This window comes from Protopterus annectens, chromosome 9.part0 (genome assembly GCF_019279795.1).
Source record: "Protopterus annectens isolate FY-2018-M chromosome 9.part0, PAN1.0, whole genome shotgun sequence".
Taxonomy (NCBI): domain Eukaryota; kingdom Metazoa; phylum Chordata; order Ceratodontiformes; family Protopteridae; genus Protopterus; species Protopterus annectens.
Genome location: NC_056743.1, coordinates 664,183,327 through 664,204,881, shown reverse-complemented (window position 1 = coordinate 664,204,881; position 21,555 = coordinate 664,183,327).

Genomic DNA, 21,555 nt, shown 5'->3' with positions numbered 1-21,555 from the left:
CTGTTCTAGGTTGCACTTAAACTTGGTCATAGACAAGCTCATCTTCACATGGATGAAGAGCCTGTTCCACAGGAGGGCAGTCTCCCGGACAGATATATGTCCCTCCAGCATATTCTTTTTAAGTCACAGACAAAATTCAGGTCCCTACACTTTGTATTTCTGGTACTGTTTGACTTATGAATATGCAGGAGATCCATAAATGTGGGGTTTGTGGATGCCTTGTAAACCAGGCATAGATCATCCATCAGCAATCTATAAGAGACTGCTTAGAAACAAACGGCTTTAAGGTGCTCTGCATAAGGCATGTTTGTTATACCTTGTATCCTTAAAGTAAGGAACATCTGAGGTCACACTAGATGCTGCATATGCCTGGTCAGGTACATACCAAAGGAGCATTGTACTCTAAGATTGGTAAGGGCAGAGTGCAGTGGGGTAATGACCTGTTCAGACCAAGATGTCATGCCCTTACTTATAAGTTATGCAACATAAAAGGATTTCCTCACCACTGTGGCCACGTGGTGGTTGAAGATAAGGCTACTGTCTATGTGCGTACCCAGATCCCTAACCACTTGTTCAGCTCTTAGGGGTGTATTATCAACATGGTAAATTGTCAGGATGGCTGACTTATCAAAGGGTACAATTATGCATTTCTTTGCATTGAGTTTAAGGCCACGGCATTGACAGCATTTGTAAGTCAGACATAGGCCTTCCTGAGGAATGCTTGTGTCTGCAAGAGAGTCGATGAAACCCCCAGCTTGCAATCATCTGCAAACTTAGTCAGCCATAAACCTTCTGCTTTTGATTTCACTTCAAAAAAATATATGTTAAAAAAGAGTTGGCCCAGTACCTAGACCTGGAGGACTTTGCTAGTAATGGCCTCTTGGTGGAGGTGGTCTCACCTATTTTGACCTCCTGGGTCCTATCACTGAGGCATTTAGCTATCAAGCAGGTGATAGAAAGGTTTACACATAATTTAGTGAGCTTGTCTATAGTACTTGACTGGGATTTCATATCAAAAGCCATGGCCAGGTCAAGGTAAGCTGTGGGTACATTCTTGCCCTTATCTATTGCTTTGGTGACCCTCTTAAAGAAGTCCACCAGATTTAAAAGGCATGACCTTCCTTTAACAATGCTGAACTGTGATGGATCCAGTGTTTGCAGGTTATCTATATCCTCATTTATCATGTCCATGATAATTCTTTCCGTGGCCTTGCATATGAAACTGGTCAGATGTATGGGCCTGCAGTTACTCGGATCAGTGTTTGAACCCTTTGTGTAGTAGGGGAATAACTGTAGCCATCTTTCATTCCTTGGACAAAAAAAAATGACAGTAAGCTCCAATTGAAAAATGGTTCAAGGGACCCAGAGAAGTCATATTGTATGCTATTTAATAAGCATCATGGGATGTGAATGGGTCCCATCAATGCAGTGTTTTTGGTCTTGGAAAGTGCATAAAAGGCCTTTTTCCTATGGTTGGAGGACTTGTGATATGTGGTATTTTCTTTGGACTATCAGGGGGAGTGGGAGGCAAAATTTGAGCTGAGCTTGTCAGCCAAAAGGTTGGCAATGGCCACTGATTCACTGTGAGTGATGTCATTTACAAAAGTTTTGCACATTGTTGTATATTTCCCTTGAGGTTACAGACATAGCTGTAGAAAGCTTTGTGGTTGTCGTTTTCTTGAGACGCTATTTTTCCCACATATTTAGCCTTTGAAGTATATAATGACCCTTTTTGCTGCCTGTTTAGATTGGTCAGGGCGTTTTTAGTATGTTGGGCATTGTTCCTCCTAAGCTTAGCCAAGAGTTTTTTCTTTTGTTGTATAACTGACTGATATTAAGATTCCACCAAGGTGGCTTGTCTTTTAAGTTTGTCTTATTCTTAGTATGAGTATGCAGAGATCACTCTTTACAGCTATCAATATGGCTATACAGGGATTTTGTAAATAGCTCAGCATATGCTATGGTGCTTACTGGGTTTGGGGGTGCTTGGAATTTAGCCAAGGTGTTGCTTTGTAGAGAGAGGTTAGCTTTGGAACAGTTCCTAAAGATTTTTGATTTCACTGGGTCCCTGGGTTTAATTTTTATTTCAAGCAATATGCCTTATGGTTAGATTTAATGAGCGAGGACATTACACTGGGTGAGGAACATCGCTCCCCCATGTTTGTATGGACAAGGATGTTTGTACCCCCCTGGTAGGAGAATGGACCAACTGTTCCAGGATGGTGATATTAATGAAGTTTAGAAATCACTGAGCTCATGCATTAGAAGTGGTATAGGATAGCCATTCTATAGTGGGGTAGTTGCGATCTCCCATGAAGATAACATTGGGTTAAATGGTGAGGGGACTCTAGTACATTCAATGGTCACCAGTACACATGTGCATGTGGTAACTTCTCTACTCGATGGGGTTTGTGGCAGACACTGATGTCTGAGCTACAGGTGATGAATACCTGCCTGCTGTGACTGGGAGCCTTTACACTGATCTGTCTCTGGGTGATGCATATTTATTGGGTGTCCACAGGCAAAGATGCTGTGATCAAGACATTGGTTGTGGATCCTGTCTGTATATTTCCTGTGTCTAACTGTGCACACAGAGACTGTATTCCCTGATCATGTCATCTGTTCATCATCATCATAATCATCAACAGAGTTAGACGTTTCTCCATTATTAGGCAAAGGAAAGTCCATGATGGTGGTGGTGCTGGATAAAAACTCATCTGTGAACACAGCAAAGAACAAAGCCCAATATAAGTATAACCCATCACCTCTACCTTACTCCTCAGTGCATATTTAATACTATAGTGTTTACAACAATACTAGATAATATACCAATCTCAGCTTGTGCAGGAACCCATGGAAGTTGCATTCACGATGTTTGTAAAGTACCCCAAGCACGCAATGTTAATGAAATGTGCAGTAATAAAAAGAGAAACCACAAATAATCATGGTGTAAGGTCTATATTATGTGATCAAAGAGTCTACTCTTTGGACAAATGATAATCGACAAATACACAGTGAACGCTGTAAATTGTAAATGACTACGTCAGTGAATTTTTTCCTCGGGGAAAATATTTACGTGGCCGTAAAAAAAACAAACAAAAAAAAAACATTAAAACACTAATCAAGTGAGGGGCTTAACCCCCCACAACCCCCCTAACTATATATACCAACTCCGAGATAGCTCTACATTGAAGAAAAGGACAATTCCCAATAACGGCCAACTGAAATTTTCCCCTAGGAAAAAATTTGCAGACGTGGCCATTTGCGGTTTTCAGCATTCGCTGTGTATTTGTTGATGATTTTGTGTTCAAAGACTAGATTCTTCGATCACATAATATAGACCCACGGTATAATACAGGTCAGTGGCCTTGTATATGAACTGTTCATAGTTGCATTGGCCACTGACTGCACTGATGCCAAGTACATTTATGACTGGGTCGATCAATCATCTCCTGTCTAACGAGCTGTCAGCCATGGAGAAGAAGGGTCTGCAAAAACACCTTGCCAGGCATATTGTTGCATAGATGAAGATAGACCATGTGAGTATGTCACTACAGACTGCTTATCCACTTACTCTATGTACAATACAGTGCCCATACTGTACACCCAGTGGGAGTGTTAAAGTAGACATATGGGCATAATTTATAATCTGCAAACACTAACAAGCACACAACCAACAGTTCAAACAATTTCACCCCCAACACACAGAGAATCATAAGACATGCAGATAACTGGTCTGACAGTGCCCTCCCCCATCACTTCACACTTCTTTCTTGTGTACAGACTGACATATACCCTTAGATAAGGTCATCACATGGTAATATCTGCCGTGGTCAACTTTAAGACACTCTGCCATCCACATAAGGTGCTACTGTAGTGGTATAATGTGAGTGTGGCACTACCATGTTAGCTGTACCTGTGAAATATTTGGGACACGCTAAGGCTACTACAGGTTCAATTGGCATTATATTCCAGAAAACCCAGTTTGTATTTAGTATTGAGAAAAAGCTCAGCATTTTGCTTTCCTGACAACTTCATCAACTGTAAAAGACAGCATTGCCCATTCCTTAATCACTTTATTCTATTTCTATTTATTCAAATATACAAATTAGTACAAAATGTAGGTGCTATCTTTTTAACAACAGTGGCAATTCTATTGACCCAATCTGTTTTCTCTTCCTGTTTTTTAATAATACAATGCTATTTCTTCAGTTTATTTATTTTAGCAATTGTTAACTGGGATAATGCAGTGGTCCTAAGGCACTTTCCAGGCACAAAGTGGCCTGGACCACATGGGCAAAATGTTAAAAACAAACAAAAATACAAGATAAAGCCACAACTGCCAGTGAAGGAACAATAAGATGTAAACACAAAACACCATACAATAATTTCTGCACTACTTTAGTTTTTTTTTTTTTTTGAGCTACTGACACTTTCCTGGGAACACTTATTACTAGCAAAGTGTAGGTTTGCATTTATACATAATGGTTTTCTTGTAATTCTGTGAATAAATTGCCAGTCTTTTGGAATGAAATTGCAAGGCTCTGCACACTATATTAAATGTTTCTGTGACAGTATAATTAATTATGAACAGATGAAATCCTTGCATTTTTACTATGAATCGACTTTGCTGTTCTTATCTTTCACAAACCTTATGATACACAAAATAAAATTAATGTATTTTTAAACTGCTTGAAATAAATAATTTCTTAGTTTTGTACTTGTGTCAGTAGTTTCTGCTCTAATGTTTCTGTACAGCTGCTAGAATAGGTAGCCAATGTGCACGCAGCTTTCTCTTGTAAATGTCTAACCTCAGATGTTTAAACACATTTTCTGACATGGTATTTAACTCTGTAATTGTGTCTAGTTTTCATTCCAACTTTTGTCCATTAATTCCAGTATTTCTTTCCAGTCATCTGCCCTGCGTCTTACTGTCTCCAGTGTATTTTCAGACTTTACAATATCAAGTCTTTTTACTTCAATAACAACTTAGAGATGTTTCTTGGTGTTTTTCATACCCGTGTTAAAAAACATGCAAATTCCTTATATCATAGTGGTTTTTATTATTTATATATTTAGAGAAATTACCTTTTTAGCAAAGATTTTCCAAGCTTGATTAAATGCAGCACAACTCTTCTTCTGAAACTTATAGCACACTTGAAGTTCAGTTGCATGAGTAGCTTTTTATACTGGACTCAATCTTTATTGCAATCATTGTCACGTGGCTTTCATTTTCATATCCATTAGTTCTGCATCACATCCTATCTTAATTTTTCATGTTTGGCTATTATTTGACTTATATTTTGTTTTAGAAATATTAATTTTCTTAGTTATTTTTTGTAATTGTGTACCAGAATTTTACTTGTACTTTTACTTGTACTTTGTCTCTTTATAAAGCAACATACCTCTCAGTCTCTTAGTGCAAAAAGTCTAGACAAAGACTGACAAAATGGGGGACAAAGGCCCAAAAATAGGAACAGATTTTAAATATCGCTGCTAGAAACTTAGAAAGTTGCTAGAGTAACAGGATTTGTGTTGATATACATTTTCTGAAGGATTTGAAGTCTGAAACTCAAATATACGTCATTATTTAGTGACTTCAGTCCTCAGATCATTATTGTGACTTGTCAGAAAATCACAAATTTTATGAGGAATAGATCTAAAATATGAGACAAAAATCTGGACATTCTGTGAAAATCTGGATAGTTGAGAGGTATGAGCCACAGCTGAACAGGTTAGTTTAATTTTTCCTAAAAAGCCTACCCTGTGATTCATTTTTTTTCTTAAATTGCAGATTGAATTTGGTGAGCACTGTAATTCAAGACAGAACAAAGTCTTTCTGTTCTTTAGCACAGTAAAATAAGCATTCATAGTCTTGTGCTCTTGTAAAAAAAAAATTACCCAATAAATTACGTTTTTTTCTTGGCCAAGAATAATTAATGATGTTTTTGCTAAGTGTTGCTATTTTGTTTTTAATTTCTCCAAGAAATCTAAAAGCGTTAAATACCATTATACCTTCTTCACAGTTACCATTTAAAATGCTGGGACTAGCATGAGGGAGTCCTGAAATAATCAGGTCTGTATATAACAAGTCAGAGATGGACATTTCTCAGGATATGCCCTTTTATGTAAGAGACTGCAATCTTGGAGTTTGTATATACAAGTTCAAGCTGTGGGGGCTCATCTCCACATCAGGGGTGGGGGGATTCCCACCCCTCAAAAAAGAAGTTTAAAGGAAAAGATTTGTTCAAAACTCCCTCTTCTCCTGAAGTGTCGGCCTTTTTTTTTTTTTTTTTACAGTCAGTCAGCACCCAGTGTTAGTAGTGCTGACATTTCAATAGGGAGCCTTTCTTCCCTGTTCAGGAGTACCACATACTGAAATTATTCATTTCCAGATTATCTCCTTACAATGGGAATAAATCAAGGTTCGGGACCAAAAGCTTCCAATTTACCAAAATTTCATTACAGCAAAGTAATTTCAGGGGGCTGTAGTTGAGCCATTTTCCTTTGACAATTATAGTTCTGTGTCTCAAACAGAAATTCTTGACATCAAGTATATTTATTCACTTTTTTTGCAGTTTTACTTCATTATTCCATATTTTTTCTACTCTGTGACACCATGTCATGTCAGGAGGCTTGATAATTAACACACAGACAAGGTTCACTGGTTTATATTCTAAATGATTTCTCTAAAAGCATGGGTGCATCACAAGACCATTTTAATGTAGTGCCATAATTAGCATTTTATTTATTTATTCATTTAGTTCGTTACTGACTTTTTTTTTTACAGGGAAAGTCCAATGTGATAATTTTATTCATTTTTATCAGTGGACCAGGAAGAAAAGTTCTACAAATAAAAGAAAAGAAAATACTTATACAGAGGTGAAACTGACATAATGATACAATATATTGTAAATCCATAGATTAATACTCTCCTCTTACCTGCCAACACTCAGTCTTGCAAGAGATGCACTTAGATAATATAGCCAGATTGGAAGGCATGCACTCTCCAGCCAAGACCAAAATAGCTGGTCAAGAGGAGAATGTCAACACTTGCACCACACCACATGGAACACATAGCCCTCCATAACACGCACCATCAGTGCCTTCACATAAAAACACAAACCACACACTCACCTTCGCAGAGGCTCTCAATACAAATATACCCAAACAGCAGAGACTTCCAAGGTAGAAACGCACTCGACCACCACAACACAACACTAACTATAAGATACACAGCTCTCCTAAACAGTGTGGCACTCAGCCAAAGCCCCTAAGACAAAACGGCAAGCCCAACACACTAGTCATAGGCGACTTGATAGTAAGGCACACCGATGTCCCACTCACTAGGTTGAATAAGGAGAAAGTAACAGTCAGCTGCCTGTCAGGTGCCAGGATCCACCACATAATGCATGCACTCAAGTCCCTCAACAACAGGTACAAATATGACTCTGTCATTGTACATGTGGGTGCGAATGACCTGAGATGTACCTCCCTGGACTACATGAAAAGAGATATGGAGGAGCTCTCGGATTATGTAGCCCAAGTCAGTATGACCCTAGCCCTGAGAAGCATCCTACTATCACCCAGAATGATACCACAGTACAAGCAGAAAATGATTGATTTCAACAACTGGCTAAGTTTGTGGTGTCATTCTAAGGGTATCCAGTATTTGTCTGCCTGGGATGACATGATTGACAGACCTTGATGCTTTGCCAGGGATGGCCTGTATCTGTCACCCCTGGGATTTCGGATACTGGCCAAGGCTCTTGCCACCCATATAGTGCCTTTTTAGGTGGTGTTCCAAAGACCAAATTACCACTGTAACAGTTATAAACAAATGCAATCTAAGGGTCATGCTGCTCAATGCTAGAAGTCTAAATCTAAAAATGCACTTGCTTGAAGCACTCCTTAAAATGAAGAACATTGACATTTGTGCTGTGGTGTTTCCATATTCATAAAGGATGCTCACACTTCCAGACTGGTAGCCCAACATAACGCATGAGAGATACTTCAGGGACAGCTAACATTGGGTAAGTTGGCGATTCAGGTCGTAGCCTGCTATAGTTCCCCAACCATGTCCCAGGACTCGCAACCCATGTTCCTAGGCACCCTGGAGAATATTAGGGTCCAACATAACACTCTCATACTGGGCAACTTCAACTACCCCTCCCTTAACTGGGAAAACTACTCATGTACCAATACACTTGCCCAACGTTTCCTGGAATTCATTAATTCCAATGCTCTGGACCAGCTCGTTTCTACCCCCACTAGAGGTAGCAATATCCTTGACCTGGTCATTACTAACATGGGTGACCATTGCTCTACACCAATAGTCAACTCCTCCCTGGTTAGATCGGACCACAAACTAATCACCTTGGAAATCCCCCCCCCCCCCCCCCAAAAGTAACCACCATGAGAAACTTCTCCAAAGCTAGCTTTAGGCTCTTAAAAATAAGAGGTGGCTAACTTCACTGCACCCATGCAAATGGAGAATAGTTGCATGACCGCCAAATCATACACTAATGCACTGTACGAACACGTACACAAATACATGGATTTCGCCATATCCAATAGAACCAAGATGCTCTCCTCCAAAAAAAGGAAGCCAATCAAGTGATCCCGTGCCATAAACAAACTCTACAACAGAAGGAGGAAACTGAAGCAAAATAAGGTGAAGTCCAAACACTGGAAAAACTCCCTTATCAGCCTCAACAAAAAGTTGAGATCCCTCATCAAATCCTCTAAAGCTAGGTATGAAAACAGAATTGCAGCAGATAGTAAAGACAACCACAAGGTCTTCCATAGTTATGTAAAGAATCTCCACAGCAATACCCAGATTTGCTCTGAGCTACGGCACAATGGTACCTCCTATACTGAGCCAACAGATACTGCCAATATACTGGCTGACAGATTCAGTGCCAACTTTACCCCTTTCTCTCCCTCACCAAAGGACCAATCACAATACCAGTAGATTGCCAGGCATGCAGTATTACTGCTGTGCAGGTTAAAACAGTACTGTCCAAGGCCAAGAATACAGCTTCTATGGGACCTGACAATATCCCTGGTCATGTTATACATGAACTAGAGAGTGAACTGGCACCTCACCTGTGTGCCCTGTTCAATCACAGCCTCACCTTAGGCGTTGTCCCTACTGAATGGTGCAATTCTACAGTCATGCCTCTCCACAAAGGAAGAGCAACTACAGACCCTGGGAACTATCACCCCATTAGCCTGACAAGTCTGATATGCAAAGCTATGGAATGCATCATCATGGGCCTAATAAACAAGGATATAGGGAATCTCCAAACTCTGGATCTCACACAGTTTGGTTTTGTGAAGGTTAGATCATGCCTGCTCAACCTGGTCAACTTCTTTGAGGCAGTCACCAGAGCAGTGGATGAAGGCAAGGTGGTTTATACAGCCTGCCTTGATTTGGCCAAAGCCTTTGATACCATTCCCCACTCAGGAATCATAGAAAAACTCACGAAGCTATGCATCGACCCCTATATCACTAGGTAGGTTGCAAACTGGCTCACAGACAGAACCTACATTGTGAAAGTAGCTGACTCCAAGTCAGACTGCTGACCAGTCACAAGTGGAGTCCCACAGGGTTTGGTCCTGGGTCTCTCCTGTTTGCTATCTACTTCTCTGAAGTCCAGGCCAACACAAAGGGATTCTGGCTGACAAAGTTCACAGAAGATTTCAAGTTGGGAGCTATTATTAACTCCCCAAGTGATGTTGACATCCTACAGAAAGGCCCCACTGAGACCAACAACTGGTGTCAGAACCATAGCCTTAAGCTCAATGCCAAAAAATGTGTCATCGTCCCCTTTCGGAAAAACCCAGTTCCCATAAATTACCACATCAATGGTAGTCCACTGAACACAGAAGGTGTTATAAGAGATCTGAGAACACAGGTTGACAGCAACCTCTCTTTTAACCATCACATTGCCACTGTGGTCAGAAAGTCCTTCTATGTGGCACATCTCATTACTAAGAGTTTTGCGTCCAGGAAGAAAGAGGTCATTGTCTCCCTCTACTCTTCCCTCATTAGGCCAATCATTGAGTACAATGCCCCATTTGTCTTGTACCTCACTGGACACCTGCAACAACTGGAGAGGCCACAAAAGTACCTCACAAAGGGGATCCCAGGCCTTAAAAACTTGTCCTATATGGACAGACTCACAAAACTCCATATATTCTGTCTTATATCACCTTCTTAGAGGCAATCTCTGCTTGACTTGCAAAGCCATGAATGACCCAGCTCTGTTAGAAATACTACATCTAAAGAAATCCCAATCCCTCCGCACCACATGCTCCAGAGACCTTAACCTCATTACCACAATCAACAAAACAAGCTGGAGGGACAGGTTCATAACTCACAGACTGGTCATGCTATGGAATAGACTTCCCATACATGTCAAGCAGAGTACCTCACTGGCCCTCTTCAAGAAAAAGCTTGATGAGTGGATGGGAAATAGAAAATTCACCCCGGGATCACTCCAGTGGCTCTACTCGACAGAGGCACTGGGAACTAAGGTTGGGTGGCACGATTCCAGGGTAATCCTATGGGCTAGGCTTGTAAAGGCTCCAGGGCCATTTGCCTAGTACACACCTATGAACCTAATACAAATATTAATACTCACATAACATGTAGAATAATACACATATACCATCATCTAAACAAGATAAATACAATATCTTATAGCACTGAAATGTGTTGACATGTTATAAGTGCAAGAGTTTATTGCTCACTCATAAACCAAATCTGAGAGTGGAACTTTCAAACAATGGATAAGGTGGAAGAGAGGAAGGGAGGGGAGAGTGAGAGATAAGCATTTGTTAAGGTAATAAGTTGAATAGAGATGGGAGAAATAAAGAGTAAAAGCAGCAATAAAAGTAAGGGAAATTAAAGTAAGAGTAAGACAAATAAAAACACGGAAAAGGATAGATACTGTGTATATAGTTATATAAATGAATGTAATTTGTTACCATGACTTGTGCAGGGATCACGTTCCAGACTTTTGTTACACAGCATGAGTACAGACTTTGAGCACAAGTAGATTTTTTTCAGAAGATCAAAGCTGAAGATTTGGAAGATAGTGGTAAAGAATACCTAAAATAGCATCTTTAGACAAGGACAGTCATCAGGCATTCTTTAACTAAATCCAAAATCTAAAAGGGAGTGCCCAGCTATGTGCCTAATTGGTAGTAGATGGTACCACTCACACTATACCAGAGGAAACTGAAAACCTGCTAGTTGACAGATTTGGCCCAAACTTCACCCCACTATCCCCAACAGCTATACCCCAAAGCTTACCTGGCACCAATTCTCTACCTACTATCTCTAGAGATGAAGTCATATCTGCTCTCTTCAAGGCCAAAAGCATGGCCTTCATGGGACCAGATAACATCCCAGGTTGCTTACTAAGCATTCTAAAACAGGACATAGCTGACCCACTAGCCATTCTCTTTAACCATAGCCTGAGAACTGGTTTTGTACCAGCAGAATGGAGAACAGCAACAATAGTCCTCTTGCACAAAAGGGGAACATCAACTGACCCTGGGAACTACAGACCCATAAGTCTAACCAACCTCATCTGAAAGGCCATGGAAAGGAACATCATGGAATTTATCAACAAGGACATAGTTGACCTTTAAACTCTGGCTTTGTTAAGGGTAGATCATGCTTACTGAACCTGGTAGACTTCTTCGAGAAAGTCACCAAACCCTGGATGATGGTAAGACAGTGCATACTGCCTATCTAGACCTAGCCAAAGCCTTTGGCACAATCCCTCACTCAGTTATCACTGAAAAACTCTCACAGCTAGGTGTAAATCCTTACATCACTAGATGGGTAGCTCATTGCCACACCAACAGAACATATACTTTCAAAGTTGGTGACTTCACCTCTACCAGTAGACCCATCACCAGTGGCATACCGCAAGGATCTATACTGGGCCATTTACTATTTCAAATCTATTTCTCAAAAGTCCCGACTAAAGTAGACAACCTTTGGCTTACCAAGTTTGCTGATGATTGTAAGCTAGGCAAAATCACAGAGTCCCCCAATGATGTTAGCATATTACAGTAGGGGCTAACACAAACAAATGACTGGTGCCAAAGTCACAGTCTAAAACTACAGGCAAAATAGTGCACTATTATCCTGTTTGGCAAAGTGGAATTGCCCAATAATTACAATATTGACAGCACTACTCTAAGTTCAAACCCAGTGGTGTGAGATCTGGGAACACAGTTCGACAGCAATCTGAACTTTGAGCACCAGTTTTCGGTGGTGAAGAAAGCCTTCTGCATTGAGCATCTCATAAGTAAAGGCATTGCATCCAGGTCTAAGGATGTTATAACCCCACTTTACTCAACCCTAATCAGACCATTAATAGAGTACAATGCTCCCTTTTGGATGTATCTCACCAGACACCTGCAGCAACTGGCGACATCAGAGGTTTCTCACTAAGATGATACAGGGCCTCTAAATCATGACCTAGATAGACTGACTGAAAGCCCTGTCACTGTATTCTGTATCATATAGGGTAGTGAAAGGCAACTTGTGCCTGGCCTACAAGGCAGTCTCCGACCACAACCTGAAGGAAATGCTGCACATCCGCAAATCAAATGGCACTAGAATCACTCACTCTAGGGATCTCAACCTTGCCAGTGACATTAACAGAACATGCCGTAGAGACAGGTATGTCTACCAAAGATTGACGCTGCTCTGGAATAAACTATCAATTCATGGAAAGCAGAGCTTCTCAATGATGCTATTAAAGTGTAACCTGGACAAATGGATGGGTGACTGCAAATTCACTCCTGAGTTGGCACCCATGTCCCTCATGGACAAGGGTAGTCGGTGCAGATCTGTAAAGTATGTCCATCTAACCAAAGACAACTGGGACAATCAAGGATTACCATAGCTAGTCAGATAAAGGCCCTAGAGCTGCTAGCCTAGTAACCACCAATGAACCTATGAATTTTATTTAGGAAGTGGGATTAAATATAATTTTGTATGTTAAGAGTAGTTGGGTGTGATTTTTGTTGGTGGGATAATTCTAGCTAATTTAGAGGCTTTAGTGCAGAACATCGATGTACTCTGTGACTTGTATTAGCTGCAAATGTAGCTACCTTGTTGTAGCACTGCTCTAGTTTAGATTTTGGAGTGGCCTGAATGTTAGTCAAGATGGGCAAACCATATAATAGAGGGGGGAGTAGGTCTGTAGCGGCAAGAGTTACTTTGGCAGGTGCAGTAAGGAATTTTTGGGAGTTTTTTTTTATATTGCTCTGTATGTAGAGGTCATATTTGAGGTTGTCGTGTGTTGTATGGAGCACCACTTCGATTAGTATAATCTTTTATGATGCGATGTTTGTTAAAGTTGTATTTCTCATGGGTAAGTGATTTGGGGAAAAATAAAATGAGTTTGGGCTCCCTTGGATTAAAAAGCTATTGGTGGTTACAAAGGCAGTTTTTAACAAAGTTAAAGGCCTGGTGCGTAATCTTTTCTAAATGTTCCAGATTGTCTGAGAGATAGAGAAGGGTGGAAACATCTATACTCTATATAAGGGATGACTGCTGTATAGAAGTAAGACGTTTGTTTATAAAGGTATTAAACAGAAGATGACCAAGGACAGAGCCTTGTGGGACACCTGTAATTAAGGGTAGATGAGGAGAAAGGACAGAATTCCATTTGACTGCCTGGTAGTGCTTTGTGAAGTAATTATTAAACCACTGAACACTATGTTGTGAGATACCCATTCTGGGCAGTTGTAGTAGCAGGAGTTTTTTTTTTAAGAGAGACAGTGTCAAAAGTTGTTGGCAAATCTGGGAATAATGAAGACATGAGTTTGCGTCTGTCCCTGGCTTTATTTATGTTGTATGTAAAAGGTAGGAGGGCAGCTGTGTTATGGGCAGGTCTAATTGGCTAGTAACTATATTTTTAAGAAATGCTGGAGTAGTTGTTTATGGACAAATGTTTCCAATATTTTTGGGAGGGAGATAAGATGTCAATAGGTCTGAAATTTGATATCTCTGTGGAAGTGCCACGTTTATAGGGAGGTATTATGTAGCATTTTTTTCCAGATAGTATGAATATAGGATTCCTGTACTGACCTGTATAGTAGGATGAAAACTGAATATGAAACTGCATTGCAGCAATTTTGAGGCTATCCGCAGGAAGGTTATCTGCAGAAGGTGAGCAAGATTTAGGTTTAGATAACAATTTTGTTGTGAAGGAGGTAACAACTGATTTTAGTGTGAGGTTGGTGGTATTAGTGGATGAATGTAGACTTGAGCCAGTGGTCAGGAAAGGAATCATTGCTGAGGACAACAACCGATTTTTGTGTGATGGTGTACGTATTAGTGGATAGGGGCAGACATGACTCAGGAAGGAATACATTGGTCAGGGCAGCTATGCTGCCAATGAAGGACAAGTTAAAATTGGTGGCTATTTCAAAGGGGGAATTATTAGGAGAAGGGTCAAGAGGGTCAAGGACATTGCTAGTTCTTGGGTATTAAATTTGTTTACTGGATGACCAGAATCATTTTGGATTATATCTCTGGTTATTTTGCAAATCAGGATAGTATTGACTATTCACTACCATGTATATTATATATATATATATATATATATATATATATATATATATATATATATATATATATATATATATATATATACATATATATATATATATATATATATATATATATATATATATACATATATATATAATTGGTTCCTGTCTTTCAGTTGAACAGCCATTTGGTTGACAAGTGCAAGAGGTGGTGCTTAATATGGAAGGTACGGATAGCCACATGGTCAAAATGTCAAGCGAATGTTTTGTCAATAAATTTGAGTGGGCTTGGAGGGGGGTGAGAGCATTTGAGTGTGTGTGTGTGTGTGTGTGTGTGTGTGTGTGTGTGTGTGTGTGTGTGTGTGTGTGTGTGTGTGTGTGTGTGTGTGTGTGTGTGTGTGTGTGTGTGTGTGTGTGTGTGTGTGTGTGTGTGTGTGTGTGTGTGTGTGTATGTGTGTGTGTATTTTAGGGTTGGGTTAGGTTAGGGGTCAGATATAGTTTTGTTAGAGTGTGTCTGTGTTCATCTTGTGTAATAGCACTGTTACATAAATGTTTTTATTAAGGTAAGGTGTTTGGTTATGGTCAGAGAAGGGGCAGCATTAGGGTTAGCACCCATTACTAAGATGGTGCAGGGGTGCTAACATTAACATTGCCCATTCCCCCAACCTTAACCCTACACCTTATCTTAATAAAAACTTTCCCGTAATACTACCACTATTCAGACAAATTTGAGGGTAGTGTTATTGGTGAGGGGGCAGTGTGAAAACCAGGACAGGAAATACTTTTACTCTTTTGATTTTTTGCAATCTTGATATTTAGAGTGTTCAGTATTATGTGTGTTTGAACTTCTTAATGCTGTTTTTTATCATGACATTAAGAATGTTCAATCGTTTAGTGGAAAACCATAGATTGTTGATGGACATCCAATCAAATGGACACAATACTGACATCTGTTTGGTCAACACCATTTTGTTGATGCAGACAGATGGCTAACAGGTGTGCGAGACTGTCAGTTCTTAGTAGAGGAATAATCCCTTTCCCCGCGGATTGTGCATTCTCAGAGTAAGTATATATAATTGGTAGGGGGTTGAGGCAGTGTGGTAGGGCTTTTCTAACCTGCAGAAACACTAATTGTTGGTTTAGTCCACTTTGGGGTAATACCCAGAGCATGCACAGAATGCATTGATATTTGCTTATTCAACATTTTGATGTTGATCTCCTGGGTGTCAGAATTGTGACTGTTCATTTGGGTGCCTGTCACCAATATTTATGTATAACATTAAAGTTATATACTCCACATATGATAGTTTAGCCAATTAAAAATGAAGGGATGACATTTTCTTATCAGCTTTTGACCAATGATGGCATGAGCCACAATGATGAAATTTCAGGAAAAAAATCAAAGTAGACCATGTCTACCTAAAAACCAGCATCATCTACCTCCATTACAGAGATGTAGTACAATCAGCCATAACGAGATAGAGATTGTTGTTTTTATAGGTGTGTCTTCTAACACTTTCACCACTAGTTTTGATATGCACTTTTTCAGAGCTTAGAAGGCTTATTAATCTGTAATTCTTAATAACATGTCAGCTACCTGTGAAGGGTCTATATTATATAGACGAAACTTCAAAATTTCGAACAGTTATATGAGTGGAAATGCAAAATCGCAATTGTGGGGGCTGCACCCCCACATTCACCGCTAAATATATATTCCAACTCAGAGATCGCACTATAGTGAGGAAAGGGCAAATTTTCCGATCTTCACTGTACCGTGATCTCACAATAGCGATTACGAAGAATGGCATTTTCGACTTCTAAGCCGTTCGAGATTTTGATTTTTCGTCAATCAAATAGGGACCCCCTGTGAACATATAAACAGGGCAGCTTCTGTCCTTTTCATTCCAGTAAACAGATTTTCTGTTTAACATAAATAAAAGTGCATCATCCTGCTTGTTATCTTGCCATCCTGCAACTTACTTTTACAGTAAATAACTTTGATTGTTTCATGTAGGCCCGCCTTTGAAAAAAACGATGGTGTGTTAGTATGTAGACAAGTCTTCAAGGTTCATGTCCTCTTACCTGGATGCAATTTCATTAAATAGGACAAATGATCAAAACTGCTCACTCCAAATCAGTACAACCCAGGGTTTATAGAGGGGGAATGCACTTCTACTGTTCTCTGCTGTTGTGACTATACAAACTCCATGATTACAGAACACTGAAGAAACTAAATTACACCCAGCAAATTGTCTGCTCCCATCTTTGACCTTATGTTAGAGTTAGCTACCTTAAGAGTTTTTATATATTGGTCAGAACTAACCTGGATAATACTAATGGTGTGTTGTATTAGAATAAGACTTGTATGCCTTTATATTATTCTGGCATTTCCTGTTTTGTTGAGTCACTTGTAAAATGATTATAACCTTTGCTTTTATTTATAAATTATACCTCCTTCCCAACCTTTTTTTTTAACTTTTCCTTTCTAACTGTATAATTTAAAATTAAAACTGTAAAATTTATGTATATACATACATGATTTGGTTTTCATTTGGAATGGCACTGCCAAGAACTTTTTAGAATTTGTTTCCCAAATCAATAACACAGTTTCTTGGTTAAAGTTTACTCTCAGTGATATGGGGAAAATAATATATTTCTTGGATGTAACTACTGAATTGGACATAAACACGAGACTTTTCATCAGCTCAGTGTACAGATAAAAACACCTTTACAAATAATTTTCTCCATTTTCAGAGCAGCCATCCAAAATTTATGAAATTAAACATTTTTAGGGGACAAATCATCTGAGTTAGCCATTTGACTAGTGATGATAGTGATTTCTTAAAAGAAGCTAAATTATTAGATAGTTATTTTTACAGCGTATCCTTTAGCTGATCTAAATAAAATAATAGACTTTATTCTTTCACAGAGGCATATTGTTTCCACCTATTATTCTTAAAGGATTTGAAGTCAAACAGAAGGTAGCATATGACAACTGATTGTTACAAGATTAAAAACATTATTATCAATAACTGGAAAATTATACAGGGACATTCTGATTTAGTAAAAGCTGTATGAGATTTTCCTAATTTTATACATAAAAAATCATTTAATCTTAAAAAATTATTTGAATTCAATCTTTACAGAAATTTGACTACATTGTGTTCCAGAGTAGGTACATGTCATTGTAATTCCTGCAAACAATGTAGGTTTATTAAAAACGTTAACAATGTGCACTTCGAACACTTGAAATATACTATGTTAGCAACTGGAAGATTTAACTGTCTTAGTAATAACATTGTATATTTGGCTACATGTTGTTCTTGTACTCAGTATTACCTAGGAAAGAGCAACAGGAAGTTATGCGTAAGGATTCGAGAACATGTAAAGGCTATAAAGGACAAGGATTTTAATAATGCACTGGCAAAACACAGCACTGGTTGTTCTAACTTCAGAAAGTTTCATTTTTTTGTTTTAGAGCAAATTGACTCTACTAGATTTTCTTGTGTCCCTCCCCCACAGGGAGAAGACCTGAAAAAATTATCAGTTTAAAGTGTCGCTCTGTTTTGTATATACAAAAGCGGAGGACAGCCTTTATTGCTACTATACAGTGGATTTTTGGAGTGTATAGTCAAATAAGGCCCTGACCACAGCCCTGATAATCTGAGCAGATGTAATGGCTGAGGGGCCGGAGATGACAGAAAGAGGAAGGAGGAGAATTTATCTGACTGCCTTTCTGTAGCTGGAGGGATTGAGCAAGGTATGCTGGATGGTAGGCAACTTTCCAGTTTTGTAGTGAACAATCTAGAGAATCAGAAATGAATCCACGTAGATAGGGAAATTATGGTGGCAAATATATGGTTGCATCATTGCAGAGGTGGGGCACCAACACTCAAACTTCATATGATGCAAGAATGCTGGGGTTAGGACTCACCTTCACAAGACCTACTACTTAAACAACAACCATATTATGATGATCCCACCATGCCTACTTCTCCCCTGAGGTCATAGTGAATTCATAGTTTGTAGTGCCAGCAGGCATCTCTGACAGAAGAGATAAGGTCAAACAGAGAAGTTACACTTTCAGTGTGTGTCCTAGAATGGGGTATTGCCAGAGAAGGATAGTGCAATTGGGCATGAGAGAAAGGGGTTTAAAACTGAATATAACTGATTCCACAAGCACCAATTCCCTGAGATTGGTGAAAATGCCCTTCCCTGAGATTGTGCAATCATGGAGTAGGAATATATAATTAGCAGGGGGTGTGGGAGCATGGCAATGTCCACGTGGGGTTGCAGATGGGCTTGACCCCTGCAGAAAAAAACATGTTTTTCACTTTCGATGCTCTGAGGTAAATTCTCAAACCATATGCAGTAATGTGATATATTTTGCTGTCAATGTTAGTACATCAGCATTTGAAATGTCAGTAGTTTGGCCATTCGATGTCAGATGCTCCATCCATGCGTATTTAATTAATTCATGATGTCTGGTTCTCTGCTTCATGTCTGGATATAAATCTATGCTGCATTTTGGAAATAATACTTAAGATTATTAGATAAGTACGTAATTAGAAGTTGATTTTCCCTTTCCCTGCTGTTGTGTTATCTCAGAATTTCATATACATATCTATCTAGCTATTTATATGGTAAGGGATGTAAAGGGGCATAGCCTCCTAGATTAAGGATACAGGGGGGGCTTGCCACCAGCTAAAAGTAAAAAAATTATATATATATATATATATATATATATATATATATATATATATATATATATATATCTTATAATTCAACCTTATATTTTCATTGATTCACACAGTGTCTCATTTAAGGATTTATAACAAACGCATGTATATACGACAGCAGTGTATCTCACTGAATTTCATTTCATTGAATCATAAATGACTGACAAAAGCTCAATGAAACTTATTTGACCAACACCACATTTCATGGAAACACAGTTCATATATAATTTTAGAAGTCTATCGACAATCACGGTTAGCTTGTTTGTGTCTATGCACCAACAGTGATTCACTGTATGTGTTGTTTTCCCTTTTTTCTCTGTTGTGTGACTTTAGAGTTGGGGGTTTGTGTGGAGCAAAGCCATCAGGGGCCTTGTCCCCCTGCAGAAAACATGTTTTTAAGGTACATTTGCCATAATTAAGTTCTTCTTATGAAATGTGATTCTAGAAAAATAATTTACAATGAAATAAGTTTTCATTTATTTGTGATTCAATGATGAGATTTACAGTAAAAGGAAATATATTCATGAGACATAAAATATATTTTTGATCACTTGTTTAAATTCTCATTCAACTGAATCAAAAATTAAACTCAATTGACTGAATCACAGTTGATAGAAAACGTTCTACACAATTACACAGTAAAAAGCAGCACCACCTTGTGTGAGGGTTTGCCCCTTGTACACCCTTACTTATACATACTAACTCCACAGTTGCATAACCAAGGAGAAAAGAAAAAAAGCAACACAATGAATCAGTGCTGGTACACAAACACAAACATCTACAGGTCTGTGACTGTGACATGACTGTGACCACTGCCAATCCACTCATACTGTTCTAGCTCACTTTCCTAATAATTCCTATGATCAGAAATTGCACATGCTGTCTATATGCGTCTACATTTCTTTATCAATTATGATTCAATCAAATGAGTTTTCATTCAGTTGTGTTCAACCATTTGTGATTCAGTCAAATGAACATTAAATCAAATGACATATAAGTGATAAAGGTCCTAGCTATATACGTTATGTAAATAGATAATGGATATATAGAGATATCATATATATAAAATACATACTGCTTTAAACAATGGCACAATATGGCTAACAGATGCTTCTCATTTTCAGCCATCATTATCTTTCTCTCTGCTTCTTGTCCAAAACTTCAATTAAAAAAAAGTATTTTAACATAGTCAAAAAGTAAGAGTCACTCTATACATACAAATAATTCACTTGTGTCAGAATAAAGACATTTGGCTCATTGTATTAGTTTTACATGATCAGCCACACTGCAAAATCCATACATTAACTTTCTTTTCGGGCTGCTTCCATCTTCATATGTTGTTTTACCATCATAACAGATTCTGATTTACTTTCTTATTTTGGCTTTTACCTCTTAGAAAGGCAAAACTTTTCTGCTGCTCATGAAGGAACTGATTACAATGTCAAAAGCAAGGTTCGTGAAGATTATTATGCAGATGATTCAAGGAAACAGCAACAAATCTTATTCGTAACCATTGTGAGTAATAAAGTATGAGAAAATGAAACTTCATTTGTGTATATATTTTTAAATTGTTATATCTGAATATTAAAATGTTGTTTAATATTATATAGATAATGAAATATACCTTATGCACAAAAAGCATGGCATAAAACACACACACACAGAGACACACACGCACAAATGTTTAAGGTAGAAGATGAATATTTCTGTGTGACCTGGCCTAGTACTAAGCACCTGCTCCCTGCTACTACTTCCGCACTTTTGCCTGCTTCCCCCATTTTCAAGTTAATCCATGGTATTTTAAAAAAGATGGAGATTTTACTCTGTACTACACAGCCTGGGAACAAATTCTACTTGTACAACCCTCTCGGTGTTAGGTTCAAAATTAAACAACTCTACAGATTGAAATTACTTCTGGCATTTGAAGCAGAGGGTTCAGGCTGTGATGTGGATTTGCTGACAGAAATAGAAAAAGTATATTTAATGTGCCCCAAAATTAAGCTAATATTAGGTGAATGGGGATCTGTCAGTATGTGAACCACTGAATCTGAGGAATCAATCTCAGTGAATGAGTGGCTGAGAAAAGTGCATTGCAGTGTAAATAAATATTCTTTGCAAGGATGAAAACTTCCTCTTCTCCAACGCTGTGAGTTGCTATATGCAAACTAAGAAATGTGTTGGGTACAAAAGAGGATGACCTCTTATAACAAACAGTACCTTACGATAT